Here is a 20,081-nt window from a genome sequence, read left to right as displayed (position 1 = left end):
TCCTCCTCAGTTGGATCTGCACGGCCTTCAGTTCCTCTCTGTTGCCCGACACAAAAGCCCTTTTCTTCTCCTTCAGGAGGACTTTTATGTCGGGATTAATCCATGGTTTGTTGTTGGCAAAACACCGCACAGTCCTGGTGGGTACGGTGTTTTGTTCACAAAAGTTAACGTAGTCTGTGATGGTGTTGGTGAGTGAGTCAATGTCTTCCCCATGAATCTCAGTAAAGAGCTCCCACCTGGTTGAATCAAAACAGTCCCGCAGAGCTTCTTCAGCTTCTGTGGACCATCTTTTGATCGTGCGGGTCACAGCTGGTTGCCTCTGGACAAGGGGTTTGTACACAGGCTGGAGATAAACCATATTGTGGTCTGCTCTTCCGAGAGGGGGGAGGGGGGAGGGTTTGTATGCATCCTTGGCGTTTGAATAAAATAGGTCCAATATGTTATTGTCTCTGGTGGCACAAGTTACATACTGTGTGAATGTTGGGAGGGAGAATTTCAGGGAAATGTGATTGAAGTCCCCTGAGATGATAAACAAGGCGTTGGGGGACTGGGTTTGCAGCTTGTTTACAACAGATATGAGGGCATCGGAGGCAGCGCCGCCATTTGCCGTAGGGGGAATGTACGTCGTCACGGCTATGACGTGTGAGAATTCCCGTGGCAGGTAATGCGGCCGAAGGCTAACGGCTAGCAGCTCGATGTCCCGAGTGCAAAGTTTTTCCTTCACCGTGATGTGCCCAGGATTGCACCATTTGTCATTCACAAATACAGCAATCCCCCCTCCTTTCTGCTTACCGCTGCCTTCATTTCTGTCCGCTCGTACGAGTTGGAAGCCCTCCAACTCTGCGTGGGCGTCCGGAGTGATTGCCGAAAGCCATGTCTCCGTGACGAGTAGCAAGCTGGCTTCCCGGTACTCCCTCTGATGTCGCGTTAGCGCCGCCAGCTCGTCCATTTTATTTGGGAGCGATCTCACGTTCCCCATGATGACGGACGGGAGAACGTGTCGGTATTTCCTCGTTCTTTTGCGGCGATCTTTCCCGGCCCGACATCCTCGTTTCCTCCTCTTCAATTCATCGGGGATGTCTGGTGCGGCGGCCGCTAGTCCGCTATTAGCCCGCCACGCTAGTAGCTGGTCTCGACTGTAAACAATGGGATTCCGCGTGCGCGTGGATTCCCCGTTCACAGGAGCGATGAAAAAGTAAAAAATAACGGCGATGAGCAAAAGAAAAGATGCCCATCTCCTCTCCGTAGGTTTATGGAACGAGATTAGGCAAAACAAAAACGAAAAGTAAAGAAGTGAAAAAGTAGACAAGAAAGGGAAAGAGCTGCTGTGGAGGCAGCCACACAGGGGGGCGCCATCTTGAAAGACCTTGTATGAAACAAGGGTGTCTAGTTTGTTCCCATGGTTTGTCGTGTTTCTCAGAATCGTCTCACACAGAAATTGTCCCGAGTTTGAAACTGGGGAAAAATCCCAATGTTTTTTTCATGAGGAGTGAAAAACTACATCATCAACAAGTTTAAAGTGATAGTCACTCCCCGTCAGGGAATCGAACCCTGGTCTTCCGCGTGACAGGCGGAGATACTGTCCACTATACTAACGAGGAACACGTTATACCATGAAGCTATTACCGCCCAAACACCAGACATTCTGTCAGGAAACTTGTTTTACAGGTCTGATTGATAAAAAAGAAATTAAAAAAAAAGGTATCACGTCTTTCCACATTGTAGTGTTTATCACATTTGTCTCCCACGCACGACAGTACCTGGTCTGAAGTTGGCTGGAAATAATCCTAATTCTTTTGGATTGGTTGTTAAAAACTGTGTCGGCCATACATTTTCAATTTAGATCAACTATGCATCAGGGAATAAAACCATAGTTTTCCATGTGCCAGGCAGAGATATATACCACTATAATCTTAAAATATCCAGGTTGGAAAAAACTCTTCACGCCCAATCATGTGACACGCCATCAGTAAATGAGATTAACGTGTCTGAAAATGAAAATATCTCTGCCAACAGTTTCCATTGTGTAGTGCTTATCACGTTCGTCTAACACTCAGTTCAAACCTGGGTGGAAACAATCACCGCTCACTGCTGATCTGCTGTGAAAAACGCCATCATGCAAATCTAAAATTCACAACAAGGCTCCGGAAAACCACACTGTCAGTTCAGTGACACGGACACCCTGATTTCAAACTGTTATGAGTGATCTGTTTCCATAGTGTAGTGGTTATCACGTTCGTCTCACACAAGAGAGGTCCCCAGTTTGATGCTCGATCCAGCCACACAGTAAGTTCAGTGACATGGACACCCTGATTTGAAACAGGCATGATTTGTCTGTTTCCATAATGTAGTGGTTTACATGTTCGTCTCACACACGAAAGGTCCACAGTTCGGAATTGGGTGGTAATAATCCCACCTGGTTTTTTGTCGGCTGTAAAAAACGTCCTGTTCAAAATACTAAAGTTCACAACAATTCCCCATTAGGGAATCGAGAACTGAATCATGAAAATGCAATAATTCACAAAAACACCCCTTTAGAGTATTGAAAACATGGTTCTCCTCATGACAGGCAAGGATACAGTTGATGATACAACCAGGTAAAATCATCTTAAAAGGACCTATTCAAGCTAAATCAAGACGCACTTTTATAATGCCTTAGCATGAACAACATGATATGAAACAAGGGTGTCTAGTTTGTTCACATCATTTATAATTTCAATATATGCAGCTTGGAAAAAACTCTTCACGCCCAATCATGAGACACGCGATCAGTAACTTAGATTAATGTGTCTGATAATGAAAATGCTTCTGCCAACAGTTTCCATAGTGTAGTGGTTATCACGTTCGTCTAACACGCGAAAGGTCCGCAGTTCGAAACTGGGTGGAAACAATCACAGTTCACTTTTGAACTGCTGTGTAAAACGCCCTCATGAAAATCTAAAATTCACAACAAGGCTCCATATAACCACACTGTCAGTTCATGGACATCCTGATTTTAAACTATTAGGAGTCATCTATTAGGAGTCATGTGTTTCCATAGTGTAATGGTTGTCATGTTTCTCTCACACACGACAGGTCCACAGTCCGAACCTGGGTGGAAACAATCCCAGCTCACTTTGGATTTACTGTGACAATCTAAAAATTACAACAATGCTCCATACACCCACACTGTCAGTTCAGTGACATCGACACCCTGATTTGAAACAGGCATGAGTCGTCTGTTTCCATAATGTAGTGGTTTACATGTTCGTCTCACACACGAAAGGTCCACAGTTCCAAATTGGGTGGTAATAATCCCAACTCGTTTTTGGTCGGCTGTAAGAAACGTCGTGTTCAAAATACTAAAGTTCACAACAATTCCCCATCAAGGAATTGAGAACTGAATCATGAAAATGCCATAATTCACAAAAATACCCCATAGAGTATTGAAAACATGGTTCTCCTCATGACAGACAAAGATACCGTTGACGATACAACCAGGTAAAATCATCTTAAAAGGACCTATTCAATGCAAATCAAGACGCACTTTTATAATGCCTTCGCATGAACAACGTGATATGAAACAAGGGTGTCTAGTTTGTTCACATGGTTTGTCGTGTTTCTCAGAATCGTCTCACACAGAAATTGTCCCGAGTTTGAAACTGGGGAAAAATCCCAATGTTTTTTTCATGAGGAGTGAAAAACTACATCATCAACAAGTTTAAAGTGATAGCCACTCCCCGTCAGGGAATCGAACCCTGGTCTTCCGCGTGACAGGCGGAGATACTGTCCACTATACTAACGAGGAACACGTTATACCATGAAGCTATTACCGCCCAAACACCAGACATTCTGTCAGGAAACTTGGTTTACAGGTCTGATTGATGAAAAAGAAATTAAAAACAAAGGTATCACGTCTTTCCACAGTGTAGTGTTTATCACATTTTTCTCCCACACACGAGAGTACCTGGTCTGAAGTTGGCTGGAAATAATCCTAATTCTTTTGGATTGGTTGTTAAAAACTGTGTCGGCCATACATTTTCAATTTAGATAAACTATGCATCAGGGAATAAAACCATAGTTTTCCATGTGCCAGGCAGAGATATATACCACTATAATCTTAAAATATCCAGGTTGGAAAAAACTCTTCACGCCCAATCATGAGACACGCCATCAGTAAATGACATTAACGTGTCTGAAAATGAAAATATCTCTGCCAACAGTTTCCATTGTGTAGTGCTTATGACGTTCGTCTAACACTCAGTTCAAACCTGGGTGGAAACAATCACCGCTCACTGCTGATCTGCTGTGAAAAACGCCATCATGAAAATCTAAAATTCACAACAAGGCTCCGGAAAACCACACTGTCAGTTCAGTAACACGGACACCCTGATTTCAAACTGTTATGAGTGATCTGTTTCCATAGTTTAGTGGTTATCACGTTCGTCTCACACACGAGAGGTCCCCAGTTTGAAACTGGGTGGAAACAATCCCAGCTCAATTTTGATTTACTGTGAAAAACGGCATCATGAAAATCTGAAAATGACAACAATGCTCGATCCAGCCACACAGTAAGTTCAGTGACATGGACACCCTGATTTGAAACAGGCATGATTCGTCTGTTTCCATAATGTAGTGGTTTACATGTTCGTCTCACACACGAAAGGTCCACAGTTCGGAATTGGGTGGTAATAATCCCACCTGGTTTTTTGTCGGCTGTAAAAAACGTCCTGTTCAAAATACTAAAGTTCACAACAATTCCCCATTAGGGAATCGAGAACTGAATCATGAAAATGCAATAATTCACAAAAACACCCCTTTAGAGTATTGAAAACATGGTTCTCCTCATGACAGGCAAGGATACAGTTGATGATACAACCAGGGTACATCATCTTAAAAGGACCTATCCTTGCAAAAACGAGGCACTTTGATAATTCCTTGGAATGAACAACCTTGTATGAAACAAGGGTGTCTCGTTTGGGCACATCATTTATAATCTCAATATATGCAGCTTGGAAAAAACTCTTCACGCCCAATCATGAGACACGCGATCAGTAACTTAGATTAATGTGTCTGATAATGAAAATGCTTCTGCCAACAGTTTCCATAGTGTAGTGGTTATCACGTTCGTCTCACACGCGAAAGGTCCCCAGTTCGAATCTGGGTGGAAACAATCACAGTTCACTTTTGAACTGCTGTGTAAAACGCCCTCATGAAAATCTAAAATTCACAACAAGGCTCCATATAACCACACTGTCAGTTCATGGACATCCTGATTTTAAACTATTAGGAGTCATGTGTTTCCATAGTGTAATGGTTGTCATGTTTCTCTCACACACGACAGGTCCACAGTCCGAACCTGGGTGGAAACAATACCAGCTCACTTTGGATTTACTGTGACAATCTAAAAATTACAACAATGCTCCATACACCCACACTGTCAGTTCAGTGACATCGACACCCTGATTTGAAACAGGCATGAGTCGTCTGTTTCCATAATGTAGTGGTTTACATGTTCATCTCACACACGAAAGGTCCTCAGTTCCAAATTGGGTGGTAATAATCCCACCTGGTTTTTGGTCGGCTGTAAGAAACGTCCTGTTCAAAATACTAAAGTTCACAACAATTCCCCATCAAGGAATTGAGAACTGAATCATGAAAATGCCATAATTCACAAAAATACCCCATAGAGTATTGAAAACATGGTTCTCCTCATGACAGGCAAAGATACAGTTGACGATACAACCAGGTAAAATCATCTTAAAAGGACCTATTCAACGCAAATCAAGACGCACTTTTATAATGCCTTAGCATGAACAACGTGATATGAAACAAGGGTGTCTAGTTCGTTCACATGGTTTGTCGTGTTTCTCAGAATCGTCTCACACAGAAATTGTCCCGAGTTTGAAACTGGGGAAAAATCCCAATGTTTTTTTCATGAGGAGTGAAAAACTACATCATCGACAAGTTTAAAGTGATAACCACTCCCCGTCAGGGAATCGAACCCTGGTCTTCCGCGTGACAGGCGGAGATACTGTCCACTATACTAACGAGGAACACGTTATACCATGAAGCTATTACCGCCCAAACACCAGACATTCTGTCAGGAAACTTGGTTTACAGGTCTGGTTGATAAAAAAAGACATTAAAAACAAAGGTATCACGTCTTTCCACAGTGTAGTGTTTATCACATTTGTCTCACACGCATGAGAGTACTTGGTCTGAAGTTGGCTGGAAACAATCCTAATTCTTTTGGATTGGTTGTTAAAAACTGTGTCGGCCATACATTTTCAACTTAGATCAACTATGCATCAGGGAATAAAACCATAGTTTTCCATGTGCCAGGCAGAGATATATACCACTATAATCTTAAAATATCCAGGTTGGAAAAAACTCTTCACGCCCAATCATGAGACACGCCATCAGTAAATGAGATTAACGTGTCTGAAAATGAACATATCTCTGCCAACAGTTTCCATTGTGTAGTGCTTATAACGTTCGTCTAAAACACGAAAGGTCCTCAGTTCAAACCTGGGTGGAAACAATCACCGCTCACTGCTGATCTGCTGTGAAAAACGGCATCTAGAAAATCTAAAATTCACAACAAGGCTCCGGAAAACCACACTGTCAGTTCAATGACACGGACACCCTGATTTCAAACAGTTATGAGTGATCTGTTTCCATAGTGTAGTGGTTATCACGTTCGTCTAACACACGAGAGGTCCCTAGTTCGAAACTGGGTGGAAACAATCCCAGCTCAATTTTGATTTACTGTGAAAAACGTCATAGTGAAAATCTAAAAATTACAACAACGTTCCATAGAGCCACACTGTCAGTTCAGTGACATGGACACCCTGATTTGAAACAGGCGTGATTCGTCTGTTTCCATAATGTAGTGGTTCACATGTTCGTCTCACACACGAAAGGTCCACAGTTCAAAATTGGGTGGTAATAATCCCACCTGGTTTTTGGTCGGCTGTAAAAAAACGTCCTGTTCAAAATACTAAAGTTCACAACAATTCCCCATGAGGGAATCGAGAATTGAATCATGAAAATGCCATAATTCACAAAAACACCCCTTTAGAGTATTGAAAACATGGTTCTCCTCATGACAGGCAAGGATACAGTTGACGATACAACCAGGGTACATCATCTTAAAAGGACCTATCCTTGCAAAAACGAGGCACTTTGATAATTCCTTGGCATGAACAACCTTGTATGAAACAAGGGTGTCTCGTTTGGGCACATCATTTATAATCTCAATATATGCAGCTTGGAAAAACCTCTTCACGCCCAATCATGAGACACGCGATCAGTAACTTAGATCAATGTGTCTGATAATGTAAATGTTTCTGCCAACAGTTTCCATAGTGTAGTGGTTATCACGTTCGTCTAACACGCGAAAGGTCCCCAGTTCGAAACTGGGTGGAAACAATCACGGTTCACTTTTGAACTGCTGTGAAAAACGCCCTCATGAAAATCTAAAATTCACAACTGGGCTCCATATAACCACACTGTCAGTTCATGGACATCCTGATTTTAAACTATTAGGAGTCATGTGTTTCCATAGTGTAATGGTTGTCATGTTTCTCTCACACACGACAGGTACACAGTCCGAACCTGGGTGGAAACAATCCCAGCTCACTTTGGATTTACTGTGACAATCTAAAAATTACAACAATGCTCCATACACCCACACTGTCAGTTCAGTGACATCGACACCCTGATTTGAAACAGGCATGAGTCGTCTGTTTCCATAATGTAGTGGTTTACATGTCCGTCTCACACACAGAAGGTCCACAGTTCCAAATTGGGTGGAAAGAATCCCAGCTGGTTTTTGGTCAGCGGTGAAAAACGTCCTGAACAAAATACTAAAGTTCACAACAATTCCCAATCAAGGAATTGAGAACTGAATCATGAAAATGGCATAATTCACAAAAATACCCCTTAGAGTATTGAAAACATGGTTCTCCTCATGACAGGCAAAGATACAGTTGACGATACAACCAGGTAAAATCATCTTAAAAGGACCTATTCAAGCCAAATCAAGACACACTTTTATAATGCCTTAGCATGAACAACGTGATATGAAACAAGGGTGTCTCGTTTGTTCACATGGTTTGTCGTGTTTCTCAGAATCGTCTCACACAGAAATCGTCCCGAGTTTGAAACTGGGGGAAAATCCCAATGTTTTTTTCATGAGGAGTGAAAAACTACATCATCCACAAGTTTAAAGTGATAGCCACTCCCCGTCAGGGAATCGAACCCTGGTCTTCCGCGTGACAGGCGGAGATACTGTCCACTATACTAACGAGGAACACATTATACCATGAAGCTATTACCGCCCAAACACCAGACATTCTGTCAGGAAACTTGGTTTACAGGTCTGGTTGATAAAAAAAGACATTAAAAACAAAGGTATCACGTCTTTCCACAGTGTAGTGTTTATCACATTTGTCTCACACGCATGAGAGTAGCTGGTTTGAAGTTGGCTGGAAACAATCCTAATTCTTTTGGATTGGTTGTTAAAAACTGTGTCGGCCATACATTTTCAACTTAGATCAACTATGCATCAGGGAATAAAACCATAGTTTTCCATTTGCCAGGCAGAGCTATATACCACTATAATCTTAAAATATCCAGGTTGGAAAAAACTCTTCACGCCCAATCATGAGACACGCCATCAGTAAATGAGATTAACGTGTCTGAAAATGAAAATACCTCTGCCAACAGTTTCCATAGTGTAGTGGTTATCACGTTCGTCTAACACGCGAAAGGTCCCCAGTTCGAAACTGGGTGGAAACAATCACGGTTCACTTTTGAACTGCTGTGAAAAACGGCCTCATGAAAATCTAAAATTCACAACAAGGCTCCATATGACCACACTGTCAGTTCATGGACATACTGATTTTAAACTATTAGGAGTCATGTGTTTCCATAGTGTAATGGTTGTCATGTTTCTCTCACACACGACAGGTCCACAGTCCGAACCTGGGTGGAAACAATCCCAGCTCACTTTGGATTTACTGTGACAATCTAAAAATTACAACAATGCTCCATACACCCACACTGTCAGTTCAGTGACATCGACACCCTGATTTGAAACAGGCATGAGTCGTCTGTTTCTATAATGTAGTGGTTTACATGTCCGTCTCACACACGAAAGGTCCACAGTTCCAAATTGGGTGGAAAGAATCCCATGAAGCTATTACCGCCCAAACACCAGACATTCTGTCAGGAAACTTGGTTTACAGGTCTGGTTGATAAAAAAAGACATTAAAAACAAAGGTATCACGTCTTTCCACAGTGTAGTGTTTATCACATTTGTCTCACACGCATGAGAGTAGCTGGTTTGAAGTTGGCTGGAAACAATCCTAATTCTTTTGGATTGGTTGTTAAAAACTGTGTCGGCCATACATTTTCAACTTAGATCAACTATGCATCAGGGAATAAAACCATAGTTTTCCATTTCCCAGGCAGAGCTATATACCACTATAATCTTAAAATATCCAGGTTGGAAAAAACTCTTCACGCTCAATCATGAGACACGCCATCAGTAAATGAGATTAACGTGTCTGAAAATGAAAATATCTCTGCCAACAGTTTCCATTGTGTAGTGCTTATCACGTTCGTCTAACACGCGAAAGGTCCCTTGTTCGAAACTGGGTGGAAACAATCATGGTGCACTTTTGAACTGCTGTGAAAAACGCCCTCATGAAAATCTAAAATTCACAACAAGGCTCCATATGACCACACTGTCAGTTCATGGACATCCTGATTTTAAACTATTAGGAGTCATGTGTTTCCATAGTGTAATTGTTGTCATGTTTGTCTCACACACGACAGGTCCACAGTCCGAACCTGGGTGGAAACAATCCCAGCTCACTTTGGATTTACTGTGACAATCTAAAAATTACAACAATGCTCCATACACCCACACTGTCAGTTCAGTGACATCGACACCCTGATTTGAAACAGGCATGAGTCGTCTGTTTCCATAATGTAGTGGTTTACATGTCCGTCTCACACACGAAAGGTCCACAGTTCCAAATTGGGTGGAAAGAATCCCAGCTGGTTTTTGGTCAGCGGTGAAAAACGTCCTGAACAAAATACTAAAGTTCACAACAATTCCCCATCAATGAATTGAGAACTGAATCATGAAAATGCCATAATTCACAAAAATACCCCTTAGAGTATTGAAAACATGGTTCTCCTCATGACAGGCAAAGATACAGTTGACGATACAACCAGGTAAAATCATCTTAAAAGGACCTATTCAAGCCAAATCAAGACGCACTTTTATAATGCCTTAGCATGAACAACGTGATATGAAACAAGGGTGTCTAGTTTGTTCACATGGTTTGTCGTGTTTCTCAGAATCGTCTCACACAGAAATCGTCCCGAGTTTGAAACTGGGGAAAAATCCCAATGTTTTTTTCATGAGGAGTGAAAAACTACATCATCAACAAGTTTAAAGTGAAAGCCACTCCCCGTCAGGGAATCAAACCCTGGTCTTCCGCATGACAGGCGGAGATACTGTCCACTATACTAACGAGGAACACATTATACCATGAAGCTATTACCGCCCAAACACCAGACATTCTGTCAGGAAACTTGGTTTACAGGTCTGGCTGATAAAAAAAGACATTAAAAACAAAGGTATCACGTCTTTCCACAATGTAGTGTTTATCACATTTGTCTCACACGCATGAGAGTACCTGGTCTGAAGTTGGCTGGAAACAATCCTAATTGTTTTGGATTGGTTGTTAAAAACTGTGTCGGCCATACATTTTCAACTTAGATCAACTATGCATCAGGGAATAAAACCATAGTTATCCATTTGCCAAGCAGAGCTATATACCACTATAATCTTAAAATATCCAGGTTGGAAAAAACTCTTCACGCCCAATCATGAGACACGCCATCAGTAAATGAGATTAACGTGTCTGAAAATGAAAATACCTCTGCCAACAGTTTCCATAGTGTAGTGGTTATCACGTTCGTCTAACACGCGAAAGGTCCCCTGTTCGAATCTGGGTGGAAACAATCACAGTTCACTTTTGAACTGCTGTGTAAAACGCCCCCATGAAAATCTAAAATTCACAACAAGGCTCCATATAACCACACTGTCAGTTCATGGACATCCTGATTTTAAACTATTAGGAGTCATGTGTTTCCATAGTGTAATGGTTGTCATGTTTCTCTCACACACGACAGGTACACAGTCCGAACCTGGGTGGAAACAATCCCAGCTCACTTTGGATTTACTGTGACAATCTAAAAATTACAACAATGCTCCATACACCCACAGTCAGTTCAGTGACATCGACACCCTGATTTGAAACAGGCATGAGTCGTCTGTTTCCATAATGTAGTGGTTTACATGTTCGTCTCACACACGAAAGGTCCACAGTTCCAAATTGGGTGGTAATAATCCCACCTCGTTTTTGGTCGGCTGTAAGAAACGTCGTGTTCAAAATACTAAAGTTCACAACAATTCCCCATCAAGGAATTGAGAACTGAATCATGAAAATGCCATAATTCACAAAAATACCCCATAGAGTATTGAAAACATGGTTCTCCTCATGACAGACAAAGATACAGTTGACGATACAACCAGGTAAAATCATCTTAAAAGGATCTATTCATGCCAAATCAAGACACACTTTTATAATGCCTTAGCATGAACAACGTGATATGAAACAAGGGTGTCTAGTTTGTTCACATGGTTTGTCGTGTTTCTCAGAATCGTCTCACACAGAAATTGTCCCGAGTTTGAAACTGGGGAAAAATCCCAATGTTTTTTTCATGAGGAGTGAAAAACTACATCATCGACAAGTTTACAGTGATAGCCACTCCCCGTCAGGGAATCGAACCCTGGTCTTCCGCGTGACAGGCGGAGATACTGTCCACTATACTAACGAGGAACACATTATACCATGAAGCTATTACCGCCCAAACACCAGACATTCTGTCAGGAAACTTGGTTTACAGGTCTGATTGATAAAAAAGAAATTAAAAACAAAGGTATCACGTCTTTCCACAGTGTAGTGTTTATCACATTTGTCTCCCACGCACGAGAGTACCTGGTCTGAAGTTGGCTGGAAATAATCCTAATTCTTTTGGATTGGTTGTTAAAAACTGTGTCGGCCATACATTTTCAACTTAGATCAACTATGCATCAGGGAATAAAACCATAGTTTTCCATGTGCCAGGCAGAGATATATACCACTATAATCTTAAAATATCCAGGTTGGAAAAAACTCTTCACGCCCAATCATGAGACACGCCATCAGTAAATGACATTAACGTGTCTGAAAATGAAAATATCTCTGCCAACAGTTTCCATTGTGTAGTGCTTATCACGTTCGTCTAACACTCAGTTCAAACCTGGGTGGAAACAATCACCGCTCACTGCTGATCTGCTGTGAAAAACGCCATCATGAAAATCTAAAATTCACAACAAGGCTCCGGAAAACCACGCTGTCAGTTCAGTGACACGGACACCCTGATTTCAAACTGTTATGAGTGATCTGTTTCCATAGTGTAGTGGTTATCACGTTCGTCTCACACGCGAAAGGTCCCCTGTTCGAATCTGGGTGGAAACAATCACAGTTCACTTTTGAACTGCTGTGTAAAACGCCCTCATGAAAATCTAAAATTCACAACAAGGCTCCATATAACCACACTGTCAGTTCATGGACATCCTGATTTTAAACTATTAGGAGTCATGTGTTTCCATAGTGTAATGGTTGTCATGTTTCTCTCACACGCGACAGGTCCACAGTCCGAACCTGGGTGGAAACAATCCCAGCTCACTTTGGATTTACTGTGACAATCTAAAAATTACAACAATGCTCCATACACCCACACTGTCAGTTCAGTGACATCGACACCCTGATTTGAAACAGGCATGAGTCGTCTGTTTCCATAATGTAGTGGTTTACATGTTCGTCTCACACACGAAAGATCCACAGTTCCAAATTGGGTGGTAATAATCCACCTGGTTTTTGGTCGGCTGTAAGAAACGTCCTGTTCAAAATACTAAAGTTCACAACAATTCCCCATCAAGGAATTGAGAACTGAATCATGAAAATGCCATAATTCACAAAAATACCCCAGAGAGTATTGAAAACATGGTTCTCCTCATGACAGACAAAGATACAGTTGACGATACAACCAGGTAAAATCATCTTAAAAGGACCTATTCAAGCCAAATCAAGACGCACTTTTATAATGCCTTAGCATGAACAACGTGATATGAAACAAGGGTGTCTAGTTTGTTCACATGGTTTGTCGTGTTTCTCAGAATCGTCTCACACAGAAATTGTCCCGAGTTTGAAACTGGGGAAAAATCCCAATGTTTTTTTCATGAGGAGTGAAAAACTACATCATCGACAAGCTCACAGTGATAGCCACTCCCCGTCAGGGAATCGAACCCTGGTCTTCCGCGTGACAGGCGGAGATACTGTCCACTATACTAACGAGGAACACATTATACCATGAAGCTATTACCGCCCATACACCAGACATTCTGTCAGGAAACTTGGTTTACAGGTCTGATTGATAAAAAAGAAATTAAAAACAAAGGTATCACGTCTTTCCACAGTGTAGTGTTTATCACATTTGTCTCCCACGCACGAGAGTACCTGGTCTGAAGTTGGCTGGAAATAATCCTAATTCTTTTGGATTGGTTGTTAAAAACTGTGTCGGCCATACATTTTCAACTTAGATCAACTATGCATCAGGGAATAAAACCATAGTTTTCCATGTGCCAGGCAGAGATATATACCACTATAATCTTAAAATATCCAGGTTGGAAAAAACTCTTCACGCCCAATCATGAGACACGCCATCAGTAAATGACATTAACGTGTCTGAAAATGAAAATATCTCTGCCAACAGTTTCCATTGTGTAGTGCTTATCACGTTCGTCTAACACTCAGTTCAAACCTGGGTGGAAACAATCACCGCTCACTGCTGATCTGCTGTGAAAAACGCCATCATGAAAATCTAAAATTCACAACAAGGCTCCGGAAAACCACGCTGTCAGTTCAGTGACACGGACACCCTGATTTCAAACTGTTATGAGTGATCTGTTTCCATAGTGTAGTGGTTATCACGTTCGTCTCACACGCGAAAGGTCCCCTGTTCGAATCTGGGTGGAAACAATCACAGTTCACTTTTGAACTGCTGTGTAAAACGCCCTCATGAAAATCTAAAATTCACAACAAGGCTCCATATAACCACACTGTCAGTTCATGGACATCCTGATTTTAAACTATTAGGAGTCATGTGTTTCCATAGTGTAATGGTTGTCATGTTTCTCTCACACACGACAGGTCCACAGTCCGAACCTGGGTGGAAACAATCCCAGCTCACTTTGGATTTACTGTGACAATCTAAAAATTACAACAATGCTCCATACACCCACACTGTCAGTTCAGTGACATCGACACCCTGATTTGAAACAGGCATGAGTCGTCTGTTTCCATAATGTAGTGGTTTACATGTTCGTCTCACACACGAAAGGTCCACAGTTCCAAATTGGGTGGTAATAATCCACCTGGTTTTTGGTCGGCTGTAAGAAACGTCCTGTTCAAAATACTAAAGTTCACAACAATTCCCCATCAAGGAATTGAGAACTGAATCATGAAAATGCCATAATTCACAAAAATACCCCATAGAGTATTGAAAACATGGTTCTCCTCATGACAGACAAAGATACAGTTGACGATACAACCAGGTAAAATCATCTTAAAAGGACCTATTCAAGCCAAATCAAGACGCACTTTTATAATGCCTTAGCATGAACAACGTGATATGAAACAAGGGTGTCTAGTTTGTTCACATGGTTTGTCGTGTTTCTCAGAATCGTCTCACACAGAAATTGTCCCGAGTTTGAAACTGGGGAAAAATCCCAATGTTTTTTTCATTAAGAGTGAAAAACTACATCATCGAGAAGCTCACAGTGATAGCCACTCCCCGTCATGGAATCGAACCCTGGTCTTCCGCGTGACAGGCGGAGATACTGTCCACTATACTAACGAGGAACACATTATACCATGAAGCTATTACCGCCCATACACCAGACATTCTGTCAGGAAACTTGGTTTACAGGTCTGATTGATAAAAAAGAAATTAAAAACAAAGGTATCACGTCTTTCCACAGTGTAGTGTTTATCACATTTGTCTCCCACGCACGAGAGTACCTGGTCTGAAGTTGGCTGGAAATAATCCTAATTCTTTTGGATTGGTTGTTAAAAACTGTGTCGGCCATACATTTTCAACTTAGATCAACTATGCATCAGGGAATAAAACCATAGTTTTCCATGTGCCAGGCAGAGATATATACCACTATAATCTTAAAATATCCAGGTTGGAAAAAACTCTTCACGCCCAATCATGAGACACGCCATCAGTAAATGACATTAACGTGTCTGAAAATGAAAATATCTCTGCCAACAGTTTCCATTGTGTAGTGCTTATCACGTTCGTCTAACACTCAGTTCAAACCTGGGTGGAAACAATCACCGCTCACTGCTGATCTGCTGTGAAAAACGCCATCATGAAAATCTAAAATTCACAAGGCTCCGGAAAACCACACTGTCAGTTCAGTGACACGGACACCCTGATTTCAAACTGTTATGAGTGATCTGTTTCCATAGTGTAGTGGTTATCACGTTCGTCTCACGCACGAGAGGTCCCCAGTTCAAAACTGGGTGGAAACAATCCCAGCTCAATTTTGATTTACTGTGAAAAACGGCATCATGAAAATCTGAAAATGACAACAATGCTTGATCCAGCCACACAGTAAGTTAAGTGACATGGACACCCTGATTTGAAAAAGGCATGAGTCGTCTGTTTCCATAATGTAGTGGTTAACACGTTCGTCTCACACACGAAAGGTCCAAAGTTTGAAACTGGGTGGAAACAATCTCAGCTCAATTTTGATTTACTGTGAAAAATGTCATCATGAAAATCTAAAATTACAACAACGCTCCATAGAGCCACACTGTCAGTTCAGTGACATGGACACCCTAATTTGAAACAGGCATGATTCGTCTGTTTCCATAATGTAGTGGTTTACATGTTCGTCTCACACACGAAAGGTCCACAGTTCGGAATTGGGTGGTAATAATCCCACCTGGTTTTTTGTCGGCTGTAAAAAACGTCCTGTTCAAAATACTAAAGTTCACAACAATTCCCCATTAGGGAATCGAGAACTGAATCATGAAAATGCAATAATTCACAAAAAAACCCCTTTAGAGTATTGAAAACATGGTTCTCCTCATGACAGGCAAGGATACAGTTGATGATACAACCAGGGTACATCATCTTAAAAGGACCTATCCTTGCAAAAACGAGGCACTTTGATAATTCCTTGGAATGAACAACCTTGTATGAAACAAGGGTGTCTCGTTTGGGCAGATCATTTATAATCTCAATATATGCAGCTTGGAAAAAAACTCTTCACGCCCAATCATGAGACACGCGATCAGTAACTTAGATTAATGTGTCTGGTAATGAAAATGTTTCTGCCAACAGTTTCCATAGTGTGGTGGTTATCACGTTCGTCTAACACGCGAAAGGTCCCCAGTTCGAAACTGGGTGGAAACAATCACAGTTCACTTTTGAACTGCTGTGTAAAACGCCCTCATGAAAATCTAAAATTCACACCAAGGCTCCATATAACCACACTGTCAGTTCATGGACATCCTGATTTTAAACTATTAGGAGTCATGTGTTTCCATAGTGTAATGGTTGTCATGTTTCTCTCACACACGACAGGTCCACAGTCCGAACCTGGGTGGAAACAATCCCAGCTCACTTTGGATTTACTGTGACAATCTAAAAATTACAAGAATGCTCCATACACCCACACTGTCAGTTCAGTGACATCGACACCCTGATTTGAAACAGGCATGAGTCGTCTGTTTCCATAATGTAGTGGTTTACATGTTCGTCTCACACACGAAAGGTCCACAGTTCCAAATTGGGTGGTAATAATCCCACCTCGTTTTTGGTCGGCTGTAAGAAACGTCGTGTTCAAAATACTAAAGTTCACAACAATTCCCCATCAAGGAATTGAGAACTGAATCATGAAAATGCCATAATTCACAAAAATACCCCATAGAGTATTGAAAACATGGTTCTCCTCATGACAGACAAAGATACAGTTGACGATACAACCAGGTAAAATCATCTTAAAAGGATCTATTCATGCCAAATCAAGACACACTTTTATAATGCCTTAGCATGAACAACGTGATATGAAACAAGGGTGTCTAGTTTGTTCACATGGTTTGTCGTGTTTCTCAGAATCGTCTCACACAGAAATTGTCCCGAGTTTGAAACTGGGGAAAAATCCCAATGTTTTTTTCATGAGGAGTGAAAAACTACATCATCGACAAGTTTACAGTGATAGCCACTCCCCGTCAGGGAATCGAACCCTGGTCTTCCGCATGACAGGCGGAGATACTGTCCACTATACTAACGAGGAACACATTATACCATGAAGCTATTACCGCCCAAACACCAGACATTCTGTCAGGAAACTTGGTTTACAGGTCTGATTGATAAAAAAGAAATTAAAAACAAAGGTATCACGTCTTTCCACAGTGTAGTGTTTATCACATTTGTCTCCCACGCACGAGAGTACCTGGTCTGAAGTTGGCTGGAAATAATCCTAATTCTTTTGGATTGGTTGTTAAAAACTGTGTCGGCCATACATTTTCAACTTAGATCAACTATGCATCAGGGAATAAAACCATAGTTTTCCATGTGCCAGGCAGAGATATATACCACTATAATCTTAAAATATCCAGGTTGGAAAAAACTCTTCACGCCCAATCATGAGACACGCCATCAGTAAATGACATTAACGTGTCTGAAAATGAAAATATCTCTGCCAACAGTTTCCATTGTGTAGTGCTTATCACGTTCGTCTAACACTCAGTTCAAACCTGGGTGGAAACAATCACCGCTCACTGCTGATCTGCTGTGAAAAACGCCATCATGAAAATCTAAAATTCACAACAAGGCTCCGGAAAACCACGCTGTCAGTTCAGTGACACGGACACCCTGATTTCAAACTGTTATGAGTGATCTGTTTCCATAGTGTAGTGGTTATCACGTTCGTCTCACACGCGAAAGGTCCCCTGTTCGAATCTGGGTGGAAACAATCACAGTTCACTTTTGAACTGCTGTGTAAAACGCCCTCATGAAAATCTAAAATTCACAACAAGGCTCCATATAACCACACTGTCAGTTCATGGACATCCTGATTTTAAACTATTAGGAGTCATGTGTTTCCATAGTGTAATGGTTGTCATGTTTCTCTCACACACGACAGGTCCACAGTCCGAACCTGGGTGGAAACAATCGCAGCTCACTTTGGATTTACTGTGACAATCTAAAAATTACAACAATGCTCCATACACCCACACTGTCAGTTCAGTGACATCGACACCCTGATTTGAAACAGGCATGAGTCGTCTGTTTCCATAATGTAGTGGTTTACATGTTCGTCTCACACACGAAAGGTCCACAGTTCCAAATTGGGTGGTAATAATCCACCTGGTTTTTGGTCGGCTGTAAGAAACGTCCTGTTCAAAATACTAAAGTTTACAACAATTCCCCATCAAGGAATTGAGAACTGAATCATGAAAATGCCATAATTCACAAAAATACCCCATAGAGTATTGAAAACATGGTTCTCCTCATGACAGACAAAGATACAGTTGACGATACAACCAGGTAAAATCATCTTAAAAGGACCTATTCAAGCCAAATCAAGACACACTTTTATAATGCCTTAGCATGAACAACGTGATATGAAACAAGGGTGTCTAGTTTGTTCACATGGTTTGTCGTGTTTCTCAGAATCGTCTCACACAGAAATTGTCCCGAGTTTGAAACTGGGGAAAAATCCCAATGTTTTTTTCATGAGGAGTGAAAAACTACATCATCGACAAGTTCACAGTGATAGCCACTCCCCGTCAGGGAATCGAACCCTGGTCTTCCGCGTGACAGGCGGAGATACTGTCCACTATACTAACGAGGAACACATTATACCATGAAGCTATTACCGCCCATACACCAGACATTCTGTCAGGAAACTTGGTTTACAGGTCTGATTGATAAAAAAGAAATTAAAAACAAAGGTATCACGTCTTTCCACAGTGTAGTGTTTATCACATTTGTCTCCCACGCACGAGAGTACCTGGTCTGAAGTTGGCTGGAAATAATCCTAATTCTTTTGGATTGGTTGTTAAAAACTGTGTCGGCCATACATTTTCAATTTAGATCAACTATGCATCAGGGAATAAAACCATAGTTTTCCATGTGCCAGGCAGAGATATATACCACTATAATCTTAAAATATCCAGGTTGGAAAAAACTCTTCACGCCCAATCATGAGACACGCCATCAGTAAATGACATTAACGTGTCTGAAAATGAAAATATCTCTGCCAACAGTTTCCATTGTGTAGTGCTTATCACGTTCGTCTAACACTCAGTTCAAACCTGGGTGGAAACAATCACCGCTCACTGCTGATCTGCTGTGAAAAACGCCATCATGAAAATCTAAAATTCACAAGGCTCCGGAAAACCACACTGTCAGTTCAGTGACACGGACACCCTGATTTCAAACTGTTATGAGTGATCTGTTTCCATAGTGTAGTGGTTATCACGTTCGTCTCACGCACGAGAGGTCCCCAGTTCAAAACTGGGTGGAAACAATCCCAGCTCAATTTTGATTTACTGTGAAAAACGGCATCATGAAAATCTGAAAATGACAACAATGCTTGATCCAGCCACACAGTAAGTTAAGTGACATGGACACCCTGATTTGAAAAAGGCATGAGTCGTCTGTTTCCATAATGTAGTGGTTAACACGTTCGTCTCACACACGAAAGGTCCAAAGTTTGAAACTGGGTGGAAACAATCTCAGCTCAATTTTGATTTACTGTGAAAAATGTCATCATGAAAATCTAAAATTACAACAACGCTCCATAGAGCCACACTGTCAGTTCAGTGACATGGACACCCTAATTTGAAACAGGCATGATTCGTCTGTTTCCATAATGTAGTGGTTTA

General features: G+C 41.5%; 1 protein-coding gene and 22 non-coding genes across 27 annotated transcripts in view; 13 read left to right on the top strand and 10 right to left on the bottom strand.

Moving 5' to 3' along the window:
• The window catches only part of ak7b (adenylate kinase 7b), a 135,148-nt gene that overhangs the window by 75,404 nt on the left and 39,663 nt on the right, over positions 1-20,081 (bottom strand). The gene's annotated exons all lie outside the window — the stretch shown is intronic.
• Positions 1,530-1,601, bottom strand: trnad-guc (transfer RNA aspartic acid (anticodon GUC)). The gene has a single exon. It is a non-coding gene; the product is annotated as a tRNA-Asp (tRNA).
• On the top strand, positions 2,818-2,890 carry trnav-aac (transfer RNA valine (anticodon AAC)). The gene has a single exon. It is a non-coding gene; the product is annotated as a tRNA-Val (tRNA).
• trnad-guc (transfer RNA aspartic acid (anticodon GUC)) lies at positions 3,716-3,787 on the bottom strand. The gene has a single exon. It is a non-coding gene; the product is annotated as a tRNA-Asp (tRNA).
• Positions 4,396-4,468, top strand: trnav-cac (transfer RNA valine (anticodon CAC)). The gene has a single exon. It is a non-coding gene; the product is annotated as a tRNA-Val (tRNA).
• trnav-cac (transfer RNA valine (anticodon CAC)) lies at positions 5,080-5,152 on the top strand. Its single transcript has one exon. It is a non-coding gene; the product is annotated as a tRNA-Val (tRNA).
• On the bottom strand, positions 5,964-6,035 carry trnad-guc (transfer RNA aspartic acid (anticodon GUC)). Its single transcript has one exon. It is a non-coding gene; the product is annotated as a tRNA-Asp (tRNA).
• On the top strand, positions 6,656-6,728 carry trnav-aac (transfer RNA valine (anticodon AAC)). Its single transcript has one exon. It is a non-coding gene; the product is annotated as a tRNA-Val (tRNA).
• On the top strand, positions 7,341-7,413 carry trnav-aac (transfer RNA valine (anticodon AAC)). The gene has a single exon. It is a non-coding gene; the product is annotated as a tRNA-Val (tRNA).
• Positions 8,225-8,296, bottom strand: trnad-guc (transfer RNA aspartic acid (anticodon GUC)). The gene has a single exon. It is a non-coding gene; the product is annotated as a tRNA-Asp (tRNA).
• On the top strand, positions 8,712-8,784 carry trnav-aac (transfer RNA valine (anticodon AAC)). Its single transcript has one exon. It is a non-coding gene; the product is annotated as a tRNA-Val (tRNA).
• On the bottom strand, positions 10,466-10,537 carry trnad-guc (transfer RNA aspartic acid (anticodon GUC)). The gene has a single exon. It is a non-coding gene; the product is annotated as a tRNA-Asp (tRNA).
• On the top strand, positions 10,953-11,025 carry trnav-aac (transfer RNA valine (anticodon AAC)). The gene has a single exon. It is a non-coding gene; the product is annotated as a tRNA-Val (tRNA).
• trnad-guc (transfer RNA aspartic acid (anticodon GUC)) lies at positions 11,835-11,906 on the bottom strand. The gene has a single exon. It is a non-coding gene; the product is annotated as a tRNA-Asp (tRNA).
• On the top strand, positions 12,515-12,587 carry trnav-cac (transfer RNA valine (anticodon CAC)). Its single transcript has one exon. It is a non-coding gene; the product is annotated as a tRNA-Val (tRNA).
• Positions 13,398-13,469, bottom strand: trnad-guc (transfer RNA aspartic acid (anticodon GUC)). The gene has a single exon. It is a non-coding gene; the product is annotated as a tRNA-Asp (tRNA).
• trnav-cac (transfer RNA valine (anticodon CAC)) lies at positions 14,078-14,150 on the top strand. Its single transcript has one exon. It is a non-coding gene; the product is annotated as a tRNA-Val (tRNA).
• Positions 15,638-15,710, top strand: trnav-cac (transfer RNA valine (anticodon CAC)). Its single transcript has one exon. It is a non-coding gene; the product is annotated as a tRNA-Val (tRNA).
• On the top strand, positions 16,527-16,599 carry trnav-aac (transfer RNA valine (anticodon AAC)). Its single transcript has one exon. It is a non-coding gene; the product is annotated as a tRNA-Val (tRNA).
• On the bottom strand, positions 17,411-17,482 carry trnad-guc (transfer RNA aspartic acid (anticodon GUC)). Its single transcript has one exon. It is a non-coding gene; the product is annotated as a tRNA-Asp (tRNA).
• Positions 18,091-18,163, top strand: trnav-cac (transfer RNA valine (anticodon CAC)). The gene has a single exon. It is a non-coding gene; the product is annotated as a tRNA-Val (tRNA).
• Positions 18,974-19,045, bottom strand: trnad-guc (transfer RNA aspartic acid (anticodon GUC)). The gene has a single exon. It is a non-coding gene; the product is annotated as a tRNA-Asp (tRNA).
• Positions 19,651-19,723, top strand: trnav-cac (transfer RNA valine (anticodon CAC)). The gene has a single exon. It is a non-coding gene; the product is annotated as a tRNA-Val (tRNA).

The sequence above is a fragment of the Hippocampus bargibanti genome, linkage group LG09 (genome assembly GCF_051943395.1).
Source record: "Hippocampus bargibanti isolate YZ-2025 linkage group LG09, ASM5194339v1, whole genome shotgun sequence".
Taxonomy (NCBI): domain Eukaryota; kingdom Metazoa; phylum Chordata; class Actinopteri; order Syngnathiformes; family Syngnathidae; genus Hippocampus; species Hippocampus bargibanti.
Note: the sequence above shows the minus strand (reverse complement) of the source record. Positions and strands in the feature narration are given on the sequence as shown.